Raw genomic sequence first — 19,104 nt, forward strand, 5'->3', positions numbered from 1 at the left:
CGGATCCCTGTGCTCGGACCCCACACTCTGACTCTGTGCTTGGACCCCTGTGCTCGGACCCCACACTCTGACTCTGTGCTGTGACCACTGTGCTCGGACCCCACACTCTGACTCTGTGCTGGGACCCCTGTGCTCGGACCCCACACTCTGACTCTGTGCTGGGACCCCTGTGCTCGGACCCCACACTCTGACTCTGCGCTCAGACCCCACAGTCTGACTCTGTGCTGGGACCCCTGTGCTAGGACCCCACACTCTGACTCTGCGCTCAGACCCCACGGTCTGACTCTGTGCTGGGACCCTTGTGCTCGGACCCCACACTCTGACTCTGTTCTGGGACCCCTGTGCTCGGACCCCACACTGTGACTCTGTGCTGGGACCCCTGTGCTCGGACCCCACACTCTGACTCTGTGCTTGGACCCCTGTGCTCGGACCCCACACCCTGACTCTGCGCTGAGGCCTCACACTCTGACTGCGCTCGGATCCCTGTGCTCGGACCCCACACTCTGACTCTGTGCTGGGACCCCTGTGCTCGGACCCCACACTCTGACTCTGTGCTGGGACCCCTGTGCTCGGACCCCACACTCTGACTCTGTGCTGGGACCCCTGTGCTCGGACCCCACACTCTGACTCTGCGCTCAGACCCCACAGTCTGACTCTGTGCTGGGACCCCTGTGCTGGGACCCCACACTCTGACTCTGCGCTCAGACCCCACGGTCTGACTCTGTGCTGGGACCCTTGTGCTCGGACCCCACACTCTGACTCTGTTCTGGGACCCCTGTGCTCGGACCCCACACTCTGACTCTGTTCTGGGACCCCTGTGCTCGGACCCCACACTCTGACTCTGTGCTGGGACCCCTGTGCTCGGACCCCACACTCTGACTCTGTGCTTGGACCCCTGTGCTCGGACCCCACACCCTGACTCTGCGCTGAGGCCTCACACTCTGACTGCGCTCGGATCCCTGTGCTCGGACCCCACACTCTGACTCTGTGCTGGGACCCCTGTGCTCGGACCCCACACTCTGACTCTGTGCTGGGACCCCTGTGCTCGGACCCCACACTCTGACTCTGTGCTGGGACCCCTGTGCTCGGACCCCACACTCTGACTCTGCGCTCAGACCCCACAGTCTGACTCTGTGCTGGGACCCCTGTGCTGGGACCCCACACTCTGACTCTGCGCTCAGACCCCACGGTCTGACTCTGTGCTGGGACCCCTGTGCTCGGACCCCACAGTCTGACTCTGCGCTCAGACCCCACACCCTGACTCTGCGCTGAGGCCTCACACTCTGACTGCGCTCGGATCCCTGTGCTCGGACCCCACACTCTGACTCTGTGCTGGGACCCCTGTGCTCGGACCCCACACTCTGACTCTGTGCTGGGACCCCTGTGCTCGGACCCCACACTCTGACTCTGCGCTCAGACCCCACAGTCTGACTCTATGCTGGGACCCCTGTGCTGGGACCCCACACTCTGACTCTGCGCTCAGACCCCACAGTCTGACTCTGTGCTGGGACCCCTGTGCTCGGACCCCACATTCTGATTCTGCGCTCGGACCCCACAGTCTGACTCTGCGCTCGGACCCCACACTCTGACTGCGCTCGGATCCCTGTGCTCGGACCCCACACTCTGACTCTGTGCTTGGACCCCTGTGCTCGGACCCCACACTCTGACTCTGCACTCAGACCCCACACCCTGACTCTGCGCTGAGGCCTCACACTCTGACTGCGCTCGGATCCCTGTGCTCGGACCCCACACTCTGACTCTGTGCTGGGACCCTTGTGCTCGGACCCCACACTCTGACTCTGTTCTGGGACCCCTGTGCTCGGACCCCACACTCTGACTCTGTGCTGGGACCCCTGTGCTCGGACCCCACACTCTGACTCTGCGCTCAGACCCCACAGTCTGACTCTGTGCTGGGACCCTTGTGCTCGGACCCCACACTCTGACTCTGTTCTGGGACCCCTGTGCTCGGACCCCACACTCTGACTCTGTGCTGGGACCCCTGTGCTCGGACCCCACACTCTGACTCTGTGCTGGGACCCCTGTGCTCGGACCCCACACTCTGACTCTGTGCTGGGACCCCTGTACTCGGACCCCACATTCTGATTCTGCGCTCGGACCCCACAGTCTGACTCTGCGCTCGGACCCCACACTCTGACTGCGCTCGGATCCCTGTGCTCGGACCCCACACTCTGACTCTGTGCTTGGACCCCTGTGCTCGGACCCCACACTCTGACTCTGTCCTGGGACCCCTGTGCTCGGACCCCACACTCTGACTCTGTGCTGGGACCCCTGTGCTCGGACCCCACATTCTGATTCTGCGCTCGGACCCCACACTCTGACTCTGCGCTCGGACCCCACACTCTGACTCTGTGCTGGGACCCCTGTGCTCGGACCCCACACTCTGACTCTGCACTCGGACCCCACACTCTGACTCTGTGCTGGGACCCCTGTGCTGGGACCCCAGAGTCTGACTCTGTGCTCGGACCCTGGGCAGTGTAAGCAGACTTGCCTGCAGCCCTTATCTCTACTCCTCAGGTGTGTTCAATGGAACATGCAGGAGGCTCCTAAGGGTCTACTTATACGCATGCTTGGGCCATCTTCATTGTGTGTGTGTGTGTCACAGAGGGGCTCGCTGGAATATCCCAGCCTTGCTGGCATGGATTTTAAGCCAGGCTGTCCAGCCCCTGCTAAGGATGCTTGACATAGAAATCGTTTTGTAAGAAAGGACTGCTCCAGCTGGGAATTAGCAACAATGACGTTTCATGTACCACAAGAGAACCTGTCCAAGCCTGGAGATGTAAAGGATGGGGGCGGGGCTTCTGCGGGCGCTGGCCAGAAGTCCTGCATTACAGCTCAGTCTAACCCCTACAGGCCAGGTGTGGAACTGCAATAGATCAGCGGTTAGGGGAAGGTGTGAACAGCAACAAGAATAATAATAATAATAACACCGTGACTCCTTACCTGACACAGCTAGAGTTTTATACAAAGTACTTATGACAGTCATGTAGGTAAAGCTTTTTGAATTCAGAAAAGACAACTGATAAGAAGAACTTAAAACCAAAGGAGTGTGTTAAAGTGTGGAGAACATTTCAGGACATTAAAAACCCACAACCCCATTATTGCAACTTCTGTGATGGATCCCTCCATGACCGGACAAAAACGTCACCCCTGCCGGCCTCATGAGCTTCAGAGAGTGTCCACAGCTGCAGGAGGATCTCTTTGTGATGCTATATTTCTTTTTTCTCCGCAATCTTCCCTTATTTTCAAAAGTAGAGAAACGTCTTCTGACACCCTCGCCTACCTCCAAGTGTCATCGATTCCTGGGAAGGTGATCCGTAATTACAGCCGAGCTGTAGTTTGTCCGAGTGAGATTCTTCACCTCACGGGGAACCATGCTTTGAAATGCTTGTTCTGCTGAGTGTGTGATGGAATGCAGCATCCGCCATCCTAAAATGAAGCAGGATGCAAGCAGCAGTGCTAATCTGGAAAGCTAGATTATTACATTTCTGGAAAAATGTTAACCTTCACCTGCAATACAGCAAAAACATCAACTTATGGAGATGTCCTCCTGATGAACTCCCTCGTTTCCTACTGCATGGCACTGTGTGTTTTCTTCTTCACTGTTCACACCGTACCTGAGACATGGGTCCTCTTTGTTGGTGCCCCAGAGTATTCGTTAAAAATTCTGAAAGCAACAAAGGAAACTGACCTGCAGCCTCAGGTATTTGGTTGACAGCCCTCGAAAAGACATTAAAGTGCACTGTGCAGTCGAGTCATGCAGAAAACAAGGAGGAAATTAGGTTTGTTATTTGTCTGTTTCCGCATGAGCAAATTACCCATGATGCTCATATGAAATATTTAAATACAGGATTTTGTTATTTGCTTGTTGTGTCTTTATTTTATTACGTGTTGTTGTGACACGTTGATGTGTTTGTGCAGGCGAGGGAGCAGGTTCAGAGTGCACTGCGGAAATCACGGGAGACAGATGGTGTTAGAGACACCAGATAGAAGGAGAGGCGCATTTGGGAAACTTCCATGTCAACTCATCTAACAGAACTGAGCTTCCTGTACGGGCCGGAAGTCACGCGGAGACTCGAAGACTGAAGGATGAGAAATTATTCCATGTTAACTCATCAGATGGAATTAATCTGTGGCCTTCTGCCACATCCTGGACATTTGAAAACATCTGAGAAAAAAAATGTCTTCTGTGCTATTGTGGGATTATTGAATAATTTGATGCTTCCTTCCTCCCAGGTGGCAGAGCGATTGAGATGCCAGGGGATTCCTCAGTGGGCCGTCAGTTTGACCGCAAACTGCCAGGTACGAAGGGCAGCCGCGGTCTCCGTCAGGCCCCCGAGGAGAGCATCTGACAGATCTGTAGATAGGTCTCTGACAAGCTCAGCGCTACGTCCTCATCCAACGGGCGAGAGGAGCGGATGACTCAAGAGAGCGATCACATATGCTGACCCTCAGACTCCACCTTTATGAATGACCCCAAACGGTCAAACTCACATGCTGGAGATCATGTGGCTGATACCCTCAAAGGGATCCTGATCCTGTGGGCCTTGAACTGGGAGCAAACTGAGTACATATTGTGCCTGTAGATATCACTATATTGGCCAAAAGCCAATCCTGTGAGACGATTCCGAATGAATGAGTTTAGCTAAACATAGGAAAAGCCTGGAAGTCATCAGAGCAGCTTGAATTATCTGGAGATACAACTAAAAGATTCTAATGCAATTGCTCAACTATATAAAATGGAGTCAGATTAAAAGAGCAAGTTATTTTTCAAGAGCACTCAAAAATACCTACCCGCATTTAGAGAATACTGCCAACCAATCGGGTTCCATTATTGGGCCACTGGGCGGCTTCTTACACACCCAGTGCCGCTAGCATCTGCCAAATTGTGAGCTACCCTCACTGCCCTCCTCCAGCCCAGGAGCTGTGGCCTTTCCTCTGCTTTACGTCCCCCATCCTGGGCACCTCGATCGCGCCAGGTTACCGTCGGCCAGTCTGGAACCCACTGGCTTCCATTTCCATCATTTCCATGGCGTGTGAATGCAATCAAAAAAGTAAAAATGCCAAAAGTCTTGCATTTTGTTTGGTTTCTTAGAGTTAAGGTTGCAGCTGTGTAAGCGTTAAGGGTTTTTCCCGTAGAAATGAATGGAAGGTCACCATTTAGATAGGTACGGCAACATTTGTGTGTGTGTGTCTGTGTGCGTCTGTGTGTGTGTGTGTGTGGATCAGGATTATAGTCCATTGTCGGGACCAAATGTCCCACACAATGTAATAAAATTTTGGCATTTTGATGTTGTGGGGAGCATTTTTAAGGTCCCCACAAAGATCTGTGCATGCAATCAAAAAAACAAATAATGCGAAAAGCCTCGTGTTTTGTTTGATTATTTATGCTTAAGGTTAGGGCTGGGTGGGGGTTAATGTCGTCCTGTTATGTGTGTGTGTGTGTGTGTGTGTGTGTGTGTGTGATGGACAGCATCTTACACCAAGCCCTGTGATTCTATTTGCCTCTAAAACACTTACAGAAAGATCTATACACTCTTTTTTGAGATGTTTTTCTATATTGACTCAACAAAAGCTAAAATGTCACCAAACAGCATTCTAAACTGACCGTTTATCAAAATGTCAGTTTGTTATGTTTGGGAATGGAGAGAGATGGGGGAGGGGGGCTGAATCAGCTTCCAGCGATTTCCATTTCTGTAAGGGATTCATATCACAGTTTACAGCTCGGCTGAAAACATCACGCTTTTCTCCGCTCCCACTTTCTCCAGTGCAGGTTAATGGCTGTGTCTGATTGCAGGTGTCTTCCTTCAGCCAGACGAGTGTCACTGCGAAAGCTTTCCATTATTCCTCTGGCTGCTTCTTTCGGGAGATGAGCTCTCGTTTTATGATTTACCCCCAGCCACAGCCATATTTTGTTTTCCTTATAAACGCTCGTCAGTCCTTTTGGAGTGACACAGCGATACAATCCTTTGCGAATCCAGAGCATTATGTCACTTATTTTTGGTCATGTGATCTTAATGTGGCTGATTTTACTGGTTACACTATAGTACCACAGTGCACTCTAATGCCTCCTTAATATAGAAATCTCTAGCATCCTGAGTTAGCCAGCCAGTGAGGAGGATGGGTATGTTCAGGCATCAGAGAGTCCATCCTGGGTAGTACATGACAGGAGCACACTGCAGACAGCCTGCCAGACCACCAGGGGGCGCACTCACTCATTATCATACACTGCAGGTGATTCAAAGGTGATGTTCAGCCTGACTGCATGCCTATGCACTATGGAAATGTGCCAGGGTACCTGCAGGAAACCTGGTGGAAAACATGCGAGAGACACACACACATAGACACACACGCGAACCCCAAGCCTTAGAGTTGCAAGGGAAAGGTGAGACCCACTCTGCCACTTCAGGATGCCATTCAAGATTAAATATATTCTGATAAATGACCAGGTATGCTTCTCTTTCAGTTGGCATTCTGCATCCAACACCAGCTGTAATTGGTAAGTTACACATTCCCTAAGGAATAATAAGCTGTTCCCACATTGCTGTTATATATGATGCGAGCTAATGTTAGCATTTTGCAGGAAAGCATGTTGATTCTCATTAGAGCTGGCTAATGGTTGCTTAACATGTGATCTCCATGAGAGAGAGAGAGAGAGAGAGAGAGAGAGGATGAGAGAGAGAGACAGAAAACCAATGAGGCTCAGCTCCTCCCACCTTCACCTCCTGCTACGGCCTGAGCCTCCCAGGGCTTCACCTCCTGCCACGGTTGCTCTTCTTGTTGGCTTTCTGATCGCTGATCCCAGGCAGATCTATGATTGTTTTCCAGATTGTCGTTCCTTCTATCCTTCACAGGCCCACCTCTACACTCCCAAGCAAGGGTAGGCACTGCCGTCTACAGAATCCTTTATGAAATTGCAAAGTAAATTGGAGGGGATTTTACCATGTTCTGTCAGTAGAAGCGGAGGGCGCAGGGCACAGCCGGGGCTGCGGTGCGCGTCTCCCCCTCTCACGTCGTCTGGTGATCATAGCTTCCTCTGCGGGCCTCTTTTCAGACGACTCGCACTGGAATAATCGAATGTCGGATTCCCAGCTGGCAGCAGGGAAATCTGAGGGGCAGTGACTCAGCTTGCCTGCTTGGGGTGGACGGTGAGGCCAAATCGGCACACGACGTATCCTGGAGACACGCTGGCGGAGTGTCTGGGAGACGGGGAGACAGTCGAAACAGAGTCCCTTTGGAGACGATGGCCTCATCTCCAGCCACGTTGGGCCCGGTGAGACACATACAGACCCCCATCCACACGGAGCCCAGCTAGCATCCAGAAGTGTTTATTTATAGGACATGCATATACTAAAGCACGCCTGCTGACATTCTTCCCGGGAAACTCCAACTCTCTGCTGAATGTATCTGTGGGGGCCGTGTATGACTCAGTAGCATAGGACTGATTGTGATCAGAAGGTCGGCAGCTCAAATCCCAGAGTTCCTTGAGCAAGGCTCTTAGCTTCCAATTGTTCCAGGACCTTGCTTTCCAACAAAAATGTGAATATCTGGAGAGGTATGTATAGAGGAGACACAATGGAACTGTAGACGAATAACCTTAATTTTAATGTCAGTAGCTGTGCAATAAGACTCTTTTCTTCCATTTCGCTCCATTTTTCAGTTAAACTATCCCAGACAAAAATGCATTCACCCCTGTCACCTCATGTGCACTCTCAGCTGTTATGCATGTTGGTCTTATTACAATTTCATTAAATAAGGCTGTAACATTCATTCTCAAGATAATTTTCTCGCTAAGAATTTTATTGTACTGTGTGGAAAAACCACCCACCTTAAAGGGGAACGTTCCTCTAAACAGCACAAGTTGAACCGTATCGGGTCAACTGCTTCAGCGTGCTGCCGCTCCACCCGATTTAAAGCTTCGAGAATATTCCGTGTGTAATAGTCTGCGGATTTGAGGATACGGTATCAGTTCGCTAACTTTACGAGACGTAGTGAACCAGATGATTAACGGATGCCAGCATGCCCTTGCTTGCTTACAGTCTGGTAGAGATAACAGATACATACCCTTGATGGACTGACCCTAGACCAGCTGAGAAAATGCCAAATTTCCTCTATCGTCACTCTGATCATCCTTGGTCTCCTTTGAATTAGTTTTCGGCAGACTGTCAAGCGCAGGATAGTGAGGTGACAGTTAATGACTGTCATTTCAGACCGTTGCTATCAGTTAATCGATAATCTGGCCAAGAGGAGGTGGAGGAGGTGCTGCAGCCGGGAGCCGATCGCATGTCCAGTGCAGGTTTAGTGCAGGTCTGCTTCCAGAGTGAAGCAGCCCGTCAAATATGCATGTGCGACCATGCAGACTCTCACAGCATGGACATGGGGGGCTGGGGGTAGCGTGTGGCTTAGCGGGCTAAGTCTAGCTGGTTTCTGTGGTGAGCCGAAAAAGTAGTAATCCGCCAAACTGCAAAGAAAGCAGAATTTGCAAATTAGAAGACTGAAGACACAATGAGTTCTTGTAGAGCTTCGAATTTGTGGAAATAACGCCATGCTGAAATTTGAGACATGGATCTTAATCTTACGGGACGATACATGGTGATTGTTATTCACATGACATCCAATAATGGTGTTTCCACCCTATTCACATTTTGTCGCATATACATAGAACTGTAATGGAAACATAGCTAAAAGTTCAGTTAGGGGCAGACACTATACACTGTGAAGCATCACTCTGTTTATACTGTGGGTATAGATACATTATGGCCAGAAAAATGTAGAGTAGAGAGTATCGTATGATAATAACACAGGGGCTCCCTGCTCTGGTGCCTCTGCGGCTGGTCGTAGGTGAACCATTGTAAACTTGAGGGTCTGACGACGCCTTTGCCTCCACCGGAATGTTGTGGTTCCAGCTATATGGGGCTCAGCATACTAGTGGATGCATAGCACATCTGCACCTATACCATCTCTCACCTCCCCCAGCAGCATGGCCCACCTCCGCCTGCAGCATCTCTCACTTTCACCAGCACCATCTCTCACCTCCACCCACAGCATCTCTCACTTCCGCCCACACCATGGCCCACCTCCACCCTCACCATCTCCCTCCTCCTCCCACACAATAACCCCCCTCCGCCCACACCATGGCCCACCTCCACCCTCACCATCTCCCTCCTCCAACACAATAACCCACCTCCACCCACTCCCCGCCTTTGGCCGCCGCCCAGATCACTTCGCACCCGACCCCTATGGCCCCTCCCATGGGTGGTGAGCCCATTGGAGGGGGGACCCACGTGCCTTGTTCGGGCTGCGCCCGACCAGGCCCCATGGGTGTAGGCCTGGCCACCAGGCGCTCGCCATCGAGCCCCACCCCCAGGCCTGGCTCCAGGGGGGGGCCCCAGTGACCCGCGTCCGGGCAAGGGAAAACGTGGTTCCAAAATTTTCTTCATCATAAGGGGTTTTTGAGCCGCACTTCGTCTGGTTCCTCACCAAGGACCTGTTTGCCTTGGGTGACCCTACCAGGGGCATAAAGCCCCAGACAACATAGCTCCTGGGATCATTGTAACACGCAAACCCCTCCACCACGATAAGGTGTCGGCTCCAGGAGGGGTATTATTATTATTATTATTATTATTATTATTATTATTATTATTATTATTATACAATTTGTTGCATTTTGCTTGCTGTCAGCCAAAACGCCTAACCTTCTCTTTATACAGATGTTAATGTTACACATGGCAGCCTCTTTAAAACAAATAACATAAAAATAAAATGTTTGAGTTGTTATGTATGGTATAGGACTGTGCAAAAATCTTAAGTAACCAAAGAAAATTATTTTTGACATTATTTATCTGAGCAGTCAGTGTGTATTCACTCTGAAAAAAAATGCATGATTTAACATATGAACTAGGGATGTGCACCAATCAGAAATGATTTGAGAATGAAATTCTCAAATACGTATCCTAAAATTCAGAATTTCAGTTCATTTTGTTAATCTGAATTAAATTTGAATTGTGGTTGAAAACAGGTTGTGGCATTGAAATTCATATTTGAATTTAAAGAAGAAGAACGAAAAAGGGTTCGGATTCAAATTCAAGTTCATATACGTACTGTCGGTGTAGCTTTTAACTATACAGTCTATTATTTAAATATGAGTTATACATAAACACATTAACATTGTTATACGTCATTGTTATAAAAATGTCGTTTTATTCAGAATTAAATAATGCAACATTTGAAGTGTCACCTAAAATAATAATTAAACTGTCATTTTGTGCACCATGGTGGATCTGCTCATAGGAAGAGCTGAGTGTCTCTCCTTAGAAGTCAGTGTTGGCTGCAGTGACGGCAGTTTCTAACCTAAGAAACGTCCCAAACACTTTTCCTGCATCAAAAGTCAAACTAGTCCCTATTCCTGCCATGAAAGCTTCACATAATGTCACTGATACCTGAGCCAACCATGTTTATCAGAGGACGCCAACCCTTTGGCTGCAGCTTTCTCTGCACAGGCTGAGAGAGTCTTCAGTGTAGCAGGAAAAGATTTCAGGCCAGAAGATATTGAAGATATTATGCTGAATAAATGTAATAATAATGAAAAATTAGCAATGTGTATTGGAATAAAGCATAATTGCATTTCCCATGACGTTTTGCTTTTCACTGTAGTGCTATGGTTGAACGGAAAAACTTACTTTTGTGCACATAAGAAAATTAATAGGAGCAACTACCAAACCAAGTAATTCCTTTTACTATGTATACTTTTTCTTTAATGTTAAAAGATAGACAAACTAGTAATGGGCAAAGAGCTCTTCGGCTCTTTAATTAAATCATGCAGGTACTACAGCAAAATGCTCAAAAATACCAAAACACATCAAGAGCTAAATATGCAAAAACAATAAATACCTTCCTGTGGAAAAGGGGCAACATAAACCAAATGTAAAGTCACGAAAATCATGAAAATATAAAGTACACTTTACACACGTCATTTCTTTGAATTGAAATTAATTATATTCATCTACCTTCATACATTAATACAAGACATTATATGATTATAATGTTTGTTATTATCATATAATTTTTATTTAGGTATTATGTAGGTGCAGTTAATGTATAGTGTTACCGGATATATACTAATAATCAGTAATACAATAAAAAGAGAAAAGAATGTCAGCTGTTCTCCAAGAAGTTACTGATTTCTTGGATGGCTAGAAGAACATCGATTCAGGATTTGAGGATCTGTATTTTCCATTGTTATTCTCAAAGGGCTGTCATCATGACTATTTTGCTTTTCAGGTAAAGACTCCAACAGCAGGACAGTGGTACAGCAGCCTGTGTCTGACACATTGCAGCCAGGAGACTCTGTGAGCCTGCAGTGTACGATAGAGACTGGGAGCTGTGCAGGAGAACACAGTGTTTACTGGTTCAGACATGGATCAGGAGAATCCCTTCCTGGAGTCATTTACAGCCACGGAAACAGCAGTGATGAGTGTGAGAAGAGCCCTGAGGCTGGATCTCCTACACGGAGCTGCGTCTACAGCCTCCCCAAGGGGAACCTCAGCCTCTCCGATGCTGGGACTTACTACTGCGCCGTGGCCATGTGTGGGGAGATGCTGTTTGGGAACGGCACACAGCTGGATATAGATGGTAACACCCAGTGAGGGGAGATGCTGTTTGGGAACGAAACACAGCTGGATATAGATGGTAACACCCAGTGTGGGGAGATGCTGTTTGGGAACGGCACACAGCTGGATATAGATGGTAACACCCAGTGAGGGGAGATGCTGTTTGGGAACGAAACACAGCTGGATATAGATGGTAACACCCAGCGTGGGGAGATGCTGTTTGGGAACGGCACACAGCTGGATATAGATGGTAACACCCAGCGTGGGGAGATGCTGTTTGGGAACGAAACACAGCTGGATATAGATGGTAACACCCAGCGTGGGGAGATGCTGTTTGGGAACGGCACACAGCTGGATATAGATGGTAACACCCAGTGAGGGGAGATGCTGTTTGGGAACGAAACACAGCTGGATATAGATGGTAACACCCAGCGTGGGGAGATGCTGTTTGGGAACGAAACACAGCTGGATATAGATGGTAACACCCAGTGAGGGGAGATGCTGTTTGGGAACGAAACACAGCTGGATATAGATGGTAACACCCAGTGTGGGGAGATGCTGTTTGGGAACGGCACACAGCTGGATATAGATGGTAACACCCAGCGTGGGGAGATGCTGTTTGGGAACGGCACACAGCTGGATATAGATGGTAACACCCAGCGTGGGGAGATGCTGTTTGGGAACAGCACACAGCTGGATATAGATGGTAACACCCAGTGTGGGGAGATGCTGTTTGGGAACGGCACACAGCTGGATATAGATGGTAACACCCAGTGAGGGGAGATGCTGTTTGGGAACGGCACACAGCTGGATAAAGACGGTAACACCCAGCGTGGGGAGATGCTGTTTGGGAACGGCACACAGCTGGATATAGATGGTAACACCCAGTGAGGGGAGATGCTGTTTGGGAACGGCACACAGCTGGATATAGATGGTAACACCCAGTGTGGGGAGATGCTGTTTGGGAACGGCACACAGCTGGATATAGATGGTAACACCCAGTGTGGGGAGATGCTGTTTGGGAACGGCACACAGCTGGATATAGATGGTAACACCCAGTGTGGGGAGATGCTGTTTGGGAACGGCACACAGCTGGATATAGATGGTAGCACCCAGTGAGGGGAGATGCTGTTTGGGAACGGCACACAGCTGGATATAGATGGTAACACCCAGTGTGGGGAGATGCTGTTTGGGAACGGCACACAGCTGGATATAGATGGTAACACCCAGTGAGGGGAGATGCTGTTTGGGAACGGCACAGAGCTGGATATAGATGGTAGCACCCAGTGTGGAGAGTACATCTGCTTCAAAGTTTTATTTAGCTTATTCTGCTATTAAGACATTTATTTCTTATTTTAATGTATTGAATTTTCTAATTTAAGTGCTTAAATTTAATTACACAGATGTTAATTTAATAATTATTTCAAATATTAATAGAAATTGTTAAAATGCAAAATACTAGAAGTTCATGTTAAAAATGGACTATTTACAAAACAACTGCTGTAATGTATTATAGATTTTATCTTTAACTAATGTAATGTAAGCAAATGGGAAATGTGTCTCTATATCATTATGCTGAAATCTATCTCTTTGTTACAGGCTTTCAGAAGCTGCTGGATCCTCTTCACTCTGGCTTGCTGATAGTTTTATCTTGCAGCATTATTCTGAACGTTGCTCTCATTTGTATAAGATGTAAACTGACCTGTACACACTGTGCAGGTACGCTGCCCGGCTTTATGCACTCAGACGAAGGACAAAATGTAGATTTTCACAAATTATAGAAATATAAAATTGTTTTATGATAGATAAAATGTTCATATTAAAACCACTCTTGCAGGTTGTCATGCCCGGCTCGTCCGCTCCTCCTGTGTGCCACGCCCCCTGCTTACCCACGTGTGTTTCCCGGATCGTACCCAGCTGTGTCCGTTTGCTTTCAATCAGTCTTGTGTATTTAAGTCCTGGTCTCCCCAGTTTTCCTTGTCTGTCATTGATGTTCGTTGGCGTGAGTAGATGTTCCCCGTATCTGTTTCCTGTCCACGAATAAATCCCCAGTATTTCCCGACTTTGCCTACTTGCCTGTTCCTGCTCGCCTGCCGACCCGCACGATCGCTGCTTCGCCCGACCGCGGTCGTGACACAGGTAACCCAGTTTAAAAATCCATTATTAAATCTCACCTTATTTACATAAACCTTTTTCTACTGTAAGATTAACATTTTTGTATTATATCTTTCATATTTTGCAAAATCTATTGAAATATACATGTTGCAATAAGTTGCATATCAATAACTTTTATTACCAAGATCTCCTTTATAGCAATTTTATTATATATGATATCTGAGAACAAATAACACATATCCAAACATGCACACTTAAATTGACAGAAGTCATTTTTACTTTCATTTTTGAGACAAAAAGGATGTTGATGGCTTGAAAATTCGGAATGTTATCTGACCACTGTATGATACCGCGTGAAATTAAATAATATATTGATGTGTTATATATTTTAAACAGATGAAAAGAACAGTGATATATCAAAAGTGGAATGGTCACGCAAGCAAGTATGTAATAAATATTTCAAATTACAAATCGTCAGTAAAACAAATGAACCTCAGACTGATTTCCATCCTGGGATCAGCATTTTAAGTGCTATTTGTGAAAATAAGTAATAGCAAACCAATTTGATCCATCCAATTCTGCCATCTTTGTCTCCACAGTGCAATGACGAGGACACACTGAATTACGCTGCCCTGAACCTTAAGAAGCCAAAACCCAGGAGACAGAAGAAAGACAGGAATAATGACACTCTGTATTCTGACCTCCGCTACAGAGATTATGAATAAAGATGCTTCTCATTCATGTCAGTCACACAGAGTGTTCAGGGTGTAGCTTTAATAATGTTCAGAAGGAGGGCAGGGGAGCCAGTGCTTCTGAGACTGAATCACAGGATTTTACGGAGTTTGGTGTCAGTGTGTTTGGGGCGCATTTTTACTGGAAGTGCAAATGTTCAAGCCAGACTGGGGGCTGAGGGAGGGGGAGAGGGGAGCCACAGAGATTATTTCTTCATGGCATGGGGGGAATAAGCGGCTTTAATGTTGTGGAAAGGCTGAGTTGTTGCAATCAGTTCTTTGATGTGACACATGCTTACTTGTCTCCCTTGTGTACCATGCTGAATGGTTTGGGGCAAACGCACAGGGACTGATCGATTATATTAAACAGATGAAAGAAACTGAATGAAAATTTCAAGTGTTCTTAAATTACGTTTTTCATTTAATGTTGTGTACTGTATGTATTTTTGAGTATATACATGTACCTGTATATGTACCTGTATATATACCTGTGTCGTTAATAACGATGTGGATAATTAAGAAAGAGGAGTTTTGTTTCTTGCTCCCTGTCCTGTTACTTGGCTCACAAACATACACACACATAGACACACACACACACACGCACACAAACATACACACACAGATACACACAAACACACATGCACACACACACACACACACACACAAACATACACACACATAGACACACACACAAACACACACACACACACATACATACACATAGACACACACACAAACACACACAAACACAGACACAGAAACACACACATGCACACACACACAAACATACACACACATGCACACACATACACACACATACACACACACACAAACATACACACACACACAAACATACACATGCACACACACTCACACACACACTGCTACGGCTCTGTAAGAACACTAGCATGCTCTTTTGTGTGAGTGGGGTGGGGGGTGTTAAATAAGATGAAAATGACAATGGCTGTACTTTTGTTATGCCAGTTGTGTTTCTATCGTCATTGTATCATATTCCACAAGCTTTTTATTCTACAAGATGTACAAGCCAGTCAGTGTATTCAGTGGGGTGTTCAGGAGTCATTAGGTTCTGAAAAATGTCTTGCATTTAAAACATAATGTACTTTTGAATACTTAAGTATTTTTAGATGCAAATACTCCAGTACTTTAACTGAAGTAAAAAATTAACTGAAAAGCTTTGAGTATTATTTGACGAGGAGTATCTATACTTAACTCAAGTAGTGAAGTTGTGTACTTTGTCCACCTCTGTCCAAAAGTGACATACAGCTGTAAGCTGTTTTGGTTTGTTTGTCTGCTGAGTGCTTCTCTGCAGTGCTGCAGATGTTTCCACTGGTTAGATGCAGCTCAGGAAGACTGACCCACTGACTGCACTGTGCTGGGCTCACTTTGCAAAGAGTAAAAACTACACAGAGAGAACAATACCTGCTGCTTGTAAGACCCTGTTTCCTCTCTACCTCACCCAGGTCACGCTTTGAAGTATTCAGCCTAAGTTATTTTATCCAAACAAGCCACCATTATTATTCATGCAGCTGAACATTTGACTGGAGCACATGATTGCTACATATCACTACCCTGTACATGGAACAGAATGTACAGCTTTCACAACAGAACAAAATTCTCATCAGTCCACATCTGAAACCACCACACATCTTAGGGATCCCATTTATAATGGTACATTTTTGTTTTATTCACATTCTTTTTCATCACACAGATAAACACCATCCATTAATCTTACAGCATGTATCCTGGTCAGGGTGATGGGGACGACACCACCAATATCGAGTGTGATTTAAGGCCAAGACCTTAAAAGGGAGAGTCAAGACTGAGGCTTGTTACAAGAGCAGTGGGGCACAAAACAACAAACAACATCATTATGAATGTAAAAGAAATGTATGTATTTATAAATATAGGGTAATACAGTTTTTTACGATTGTTTACACACAATTTTGAAAAGCAGGTTCTTTTTGTCAAAATCTAATCACAATTATCCAAACACCACACTCAATTTGCAGAATTCCTAGATTGTTTGCAAAATGACACACTTCAGTCAAAACATACACATATCAGTCAAAACATATACACATATTTGTGAAAATGCTATTAGTTTTCATTTAACCAACACAGTCCTCAATGATCAGACACTATTGCAGACAGTTTCACACTGCTGTGATAAATAAAAAACACATGTGTAGAAAAACTAATTTTAGGAAATAGCATGTGCTAGATTTTTGGGCAGATGTTATGTAAGGGATCATTTCGATGACAAAAAATAGTGACAAACCCACAACATTCTTCATGATTAGTTTGAGATATCGGGAGAATGTACACAAATAGGCCTACTATAAACTTACCAAGCACTGCACAACACTGATGCTGCAGACTGAATATTTCAAGTACCGGTATTTATTTCAATTCAAGAAATACAGTATTTCTTACCATAATCAGTTACAGTAATCAACCAACAATGAAATCAATGAAACAAATAAAATCTGTAGACAAATAAAAATTACTGCCTGAAGTACATACAGTTTGACTCTGGAAAAAAAAGCAACACAAATACTGTAACTATTCCTCATCTCTCCGTCTGGCTGGATCAGGCCATAAGATTTCATCCACATCACAGGCTATGTCTTCATTGGCAAGGCACCGTTGGAAGAATCGCCTTGAGTGACGAATCCACCCCTGCACAGAAGCTGCGTCGATTTGATCACATGCCTGCTCCATGGCCTGAATGAGGGGCAAACGGTCATAGGGCCGCAGGTCGTATACCTTCCACCGCCACGCTGAAAAAAACTCTTCGATTGCATTCAGGAAGGGGGAGTATGGGGGAAGGTATAACACTTCAAAATCAGGGTGACCATGGAACCAATTCTGGACCAGAGCAGCCCGATGGAATGAGACATTGTCCCAAACGACAATGTACCGCATCTGGTCCACTTTGTTTAATGCTGTGACAATCTCGTGCAATCTGTCAAGAAATGCAAGTATTAGATTTGCATTATAGGGTCCCAGATTTGCATGGTGGTGGAGGACCCCATTTTGTGTGATAGCAGCGCAGAGGGTGATGTTACCCCCTCGCTGCCCTGGTACATTGGTGACTGCCCTGTGTCCAATTACATTTCTCCCTCGTCTTCGTGTTTTTGCAAGGTTAAATCCAGAGGGAAGTCTGGGTCTCCCTGCTGAGGCTGCTGCCCCCGCGACCCGACTCCGGATTAAGCGGGAGATGATGGATGGATGGATGGATAAATCCAGCCTCATCCACATATATAAATTCATGCTGAATTTGTTCTGCATCCATTTGCAAGACTCTCTGAAACACAGTAAAAGACAATAGGATGCTATTCAATATCTATTGCACATTTTTTTTGTGCCAGAACATTATGAGCAGTGCACAATACCACACCATAGCAGTAAAATGAACAATACATACCTCCACATATTCAGAGCGCAGATGTTTCACTCTCTCTGAATTTCTGTCAAATGGTACCCGATATAGTTGCTTCATGTGTACTTGCTTTTTCTTGAGGATTCGAGCTAATGTTGACAGAGAGACTCGGTGGATGTTATTGAAAATACGGTCATCGTTGATGATATTGGCTTGGATTTCTCACAGCCTGATACAATTATTGGCCACAACCATGTTCACTATGGCGGCCTCTTGTGCACGGGTGAACATAGGGCCCCTTCCACCTTGGTGTCCTCGACCCTCAATCCTATGTGAAAAATATACTGTATATATAAAAAAATACACATGCAGCCTCAAATGTCACAGTAAACAATATTGATGACAAGTACAGCAAGCTTAAGTTTCAATGTACTGTGTGGTTAGCTTACCTGTTTTCTCGATGAAATGTCCGAATTACTGACGCAACAGTATTTCTGCTGAGATTTGGTTGAACTCTTTGTCCAGCTTCCATCAGTGTCAGTCCATGGTTGAGAACATGGTCAATAAGTGTTGCACGGATTTCTTGAGTCAAATTTGGTCCTCGTCTTCTTTGTTCAGGTTCTGTCAACTCTTCAAGTTCTTCTCTACCTCTTCCTCTATCTCCTCCTTCTCCTCTTCCTCTACCTAGGCCTCTTCCTCTATCTCCTCCTTCTCCTCTTCCTCTACCTAGGCCTCTTCCTCTATCTCCTCCTTCTCCTCTTCCTCTACCTAGGCCTCTTCCTCTATCTCCTCCTTCTCCTCTTCCTCTACCTAGGCCTCTTCCTCTATCTCCTCCTTCTCCTCTTCCTCTACCTAGGCCTCTTCCTCTATCTCCTCCTTCTCCTCTTCCTCTACCTAGGCCTCTTCCTCTATCTCCTCCTTCTCCTCTTCCTCTACCTAGGCCTCTTCCTCTACCTTCTTCTTCTCCTCTTTGAGCTCCCCCTCTCATTCTCACTCTTCTTCTAGCTCCTTCCATTTTTGATGAATACAGGTGAACTCACCTGCTGCCTTTTATAGCACACCTGAGTGCTGCGTTTTCTAATTAGCACATGTGTGCTTCCACACCTTGTGGATGTGCTTATCCAATTAGTTCATTAGTGTGGTCATTGGCAATCTGGGGCTTTGTAATGACAAGGAAGTAACCTCACAATCCTTATCTGTGTCTAAGCTGTCGAAATGTGTGTAGAGT

General features: G+C 46.4%; 2 protein-coding genes and 1 long non-coding RNA gene across 7 annotated transcripts in view; 2 read left to right on the forward strand and 1 right to left on the reverse strand.

The window, feature by feature from the left end:
• Window positions 1-19,104, forward strand: part of LOC125725118 (kelch-like protein 10) — a 228,695-nt gene that overhangs the window by 70,103 nt on the left and 139,488 nt on the right. The gene's annotated exons all lie outside the window — the stretch shown is intronic.
• Window positions 1-19,104, reverse strand: part of LOC125725122 (basic proline-rich protein-like) — a 227,699-nt gene that overhangs the window by 59,863 nt on the left and 148,732 nt on the right. The gene's annotated exons all lie outside the window — the stretch shown is intronic.
• LOC125725127 (uncharacterized) lies at window positions 13,610-14,432 on the forward strand. Its single transcript, XR_007387353.1, has 3 exons — window positions 13,610-13,766; window positions 14,139-14,185; window positions 14,342-14,432. It is a non-coding gene; the product is annotated as an uncharacterized LOC125725127 (long non-coding RNA).

The sequence above is a fragment of the Brienomyrus brachyistius genome, unplaced genomic scaffold, assembly GCF_023856365.1.
Source record: "Brienomyrus brachyistius isolate T26 unplaced genomic scaffold, BBRACH_0.4 scaffold61, whole genome shotgun sequence".
In the NCBI taxonomy this organism is placed as follows: Eukaryota; Metazoa; Chordata; class Actinopteri; order Osteoglossiformes; family Mormyridae; genus Brienomyrus; species Brienomyrus brachyistius.